We start from the raw sequence: 3,442 nt of genomic DNA on the forward strand, positions 1-3,442 counted from the left end.
TGGGGGGGGTGGGGAGCGCCATGGAGGGGGGCGCTCTGAGGAGGGGCTCTCTGGGCGCGGGGAGGGCGCCTTGGGTTTCCCTGTTGGTAGTTGCTCCTCTCTGCAATTCCAGGATAGGGGAAGATGCAACTTCGGGCGGCGGGGCGAGAGCCCGGGAGGTGGTTTTTACCGCAGTGGAGGGGCGGGGTGGGGGCCGGGGTGGGAGCGCGGAAGAGGCTCTGGCTTTGTACACTTCGTCAAAGGCGACGCGGCAGGAGGGGAGCTCGGATGCGCTTTCCATCCATTAGGAGACAAAGAGCAAATTGCCTTACTTTAAAGTAAAACGCCCCGGCTAATGAAGGTGGGTGCTGGGGCTGCCGGGCCTGAGGGGCCGCTTCAATTATTAAGGGTTTGGAGAATGGGATCGATGCCTGTGGGCACCGAGCGCTGCTGCCTGGGGGACGTGTTTGCGTGTGGGGGTAAGGGGGTGGGGGTACTTATTTTTACTGCCCCCTACCCTCTGCATGCCCATCAGCTGGGAGCCTATAGTGACCCTAACATTAAAGAAGTGAGAGAGCTCCTGGAAGGGAAGTTTGGGCAGGGGTGGGGGTGGGGAGTGAGGATTCTCGCAAGGACTTCCGAGAGGGGTGGAGAGAGAGGGTCTGGGTGACAAGGACTCCTGGGAGATGCGCCCAGCCTCGTTGGGATCGGAGTAGGGGTGGGGGGTTGGGTCGTGCTGATCACAGTATATACCTGGGTATGTGAAAGAAGAATGCAGTGTGTGGCGAGTGTTGTTCGGCGGACGGGCTGGGGTTGCAAAGGCATCTCCTCTGCCATTTCAAAGGAAAACTAACCTACTGAATAGTTATGAGATTAAATCGCCTCGTCAAGTTGTAAAGAAACTTTGTATGAATAAGTTTGTTAAAAGCTAGCCGAATGGGGTACTTAAAACCAGCGGTTTATGGAGAAAGATTGGTGACGATCAGGGGTGTGGGCTGGAGAGCCAGTGGATCCCTGCAGTTAGGGACCGGAGAGAACCAGCCTTTTACCCCCAAAATGTGGGTCTGTAAATCAGTCCCGTTTACTATCGGCATTAATAAGCTTCCCGCAGCAGACGACCAGGAGCTCCGGGGTTGCGTGTGTCTTGCCCATTCCGCTGGGCTTATTGGTAGGGAGTCACTTGGTCTCCGGGTGTGCAAGGATCAACTCGCTCAGCCCTCTTTTTAAGTATATTCATTCTGTGCCTTATTTAATCCAGATGCACAAAAAGCCATTTGCTACTTCATTGTTGGTTTACATTTTTTGAAAAGGCGACTGGTGTAACCTGTGGAATTTGAAATGCAAATAAAAGCCTGTGGGAGTTGAGGCAGAACAAATCAGCATTTATAAAGTGAAAAAGATTTAATGTCTTTGAAATCATTGCAGGGGGAAAAAAATAACTAGAGGGGAGTGTGATTTTTCAGGGAGTGAATTGTGACGTCAGGTCTTTTTGGAAAAGATGTTATTTTTAAGGTCTGAAACCCGGGTATGTAAAGTGCTTACAGGAAAAACAGATTACAAGATTAACATCTGTTAACATGATCCTTTATCTCCAGCCAAAAATAGGTCAGTTCTTTCTTAAGGAAACACGATTGCTGGCGCAAGCTTAAATAATAAAATTAAAAATAACGAGTTCATAAATGAGGGACGGACATGTGTTATAATCTAACTCGTGAAAAACATTTTTTATTTCGAGATCAATGAAAGGTCAAAGTCCCTTTTGGGTGCTGAGAACAACTCTTTTCCCTGTGTCCACCCCTCCCTGATGACCCCTTCCTCCTTACTCGGAGCTCCCTCTCCTCCCCCACTCCGATTGCTAATTTCCCTTTTCATCCATTGTGGATGTACAAAATATATTTAAATGGGTATCGTTTGACGCCCCCCTCTTTAAAGGAGGTAAACTCTCCGCGCAGATGGTTAACTTTCAGAGCTCTGCTGTTGTTTTACCATTAAATGAAACGGTAGGGAGAAGAGAGGAAAAAAAAAAAAAAAAAAAAAAAAAGCCTTGCAAAGTCTCCCTGCCCTCTGAGTGTGAGTGACGGCTCGGCCGGCCAATCCGCAGCGGCTTTCTCCATCCCGGAGGTAATTTGGGGTGTGAGTGTGTGTGTGAGCGCGCGCTCCTGCGTGTGCATGTGCCCATGTGTCTGCACACTTAGGTCCGACCAGCCCGGCGCATCTGCAGACTCCTGCGTTTGCACGTATGTGTGCTGTAGACGTGGAAACGCTTTTATCCGAGTCTGTCCGGCGAGATGGGCACGCAGCAGTCCAAATGAAGGCTCTGCCGCCTTCGAATGTCCTCCTGTGAAGAATGGGCATTAGAGAGGCACTTTCAGATTCAAGTCGAAACCTGCAGAAGGGGAAGAAAAGAGGAGCGATGTGATTGTGCTTCTAGGCAACTGGGGAATGGAGATGTGCGGTTCCATACGCCCTGTTCCCACCCGGCAGGCGCACCCGGGCGCGTTTGGGGTCCGGGTGACGGAGCCCACTTGCTGGGGTAAAGCGTACAGACAACGCGGATGGTTGGAACTGATGTTAACTCCCTAGAAAAGTCAATGGCAGCATGTACCTTCCAACTTGAAATTTTATTTTCTCACTGGAAGTTGATATTTAGTCCATGGCAAATTCTAGAATGTGAACTGCTCACGGTCATTGCAAGTTCTGCTGCCCACCCGATTTAGGAATGCGCGCCCGGGCCGCGTCGGCCCCGCACAATGGGCATATTCACGGGCGGCGCGCGTCACTGGCCACCCCACGCTCCGCACTGACTCGATCCGGCGCCGACTCTCCTAGGAACAGTGGTAGTGAGGTGTGTGGTTAGCGTCGTACGCGCCTCGGGGACTGCGTGGACAGACCTGGACCGTGCAGCATCTCTGTTAAAGTGCTGGAGATGCCGTGTCTTTGGGAAGCGCCGCGGGCTGCTGGGCTGCTGGGCTGCTGCTCACTCCGTGGTCGTGGTGATGCAACGGACGGGTTAAGGACCCACGTGCCCTGCCTCCCCGGAGACCCCAGCAGGGAGACCCCTGGAAGGGACCTTGTCTACGCACGGGTGTGCCCGGCTGCCAGGCCGCACCGAGGTCACCCCGAGGGGCCATGGGCGGCCCCAGGCGACCTCCGTCCTCCCCCTCTGCGAGAACCTAACTCGGTTAAGAGGTGTCCGGCCCCGTGCCTCCCCTCCCCGGCGGGCCCCTTCTGTCCCCCAAACCCGAGTTCCAGCCGATTCTGACCCCGCCACCCCCATCTTAGTGCGGCGTGAGGAATGGGCAGCAGTGGGGAGGTGTCGTTGGATTAAATCATTGCTATTTCTGTATCTCCGCGCTGCGGCGGCGCTGGGCCCGGGGCGCTGCCGGGGAGGCGCGGGGAGCGTGTGTTGGGGGGGTGAGGGAGAGGGATGGCGGGGGCGGGGGGGATGTACCTGCCCGCCCCG

Source organism: Galeopterus variegatus, unplaced genomic scaffold (assembly GCF_000696425.1).
Source record: "Galeopterus variegatus unplaced genomic scaffold, G_variegatus-3.0.2 Scaffold3185, whole genome shotgun sequence".
NCBI classification, from domain to species: domain Eukaryota; kingdom Metazoa; phylum Chordata; class Mammalia; order Dermoptera; family Cynocephalidae; genus Galeopterus; species Galeopterus variegatus.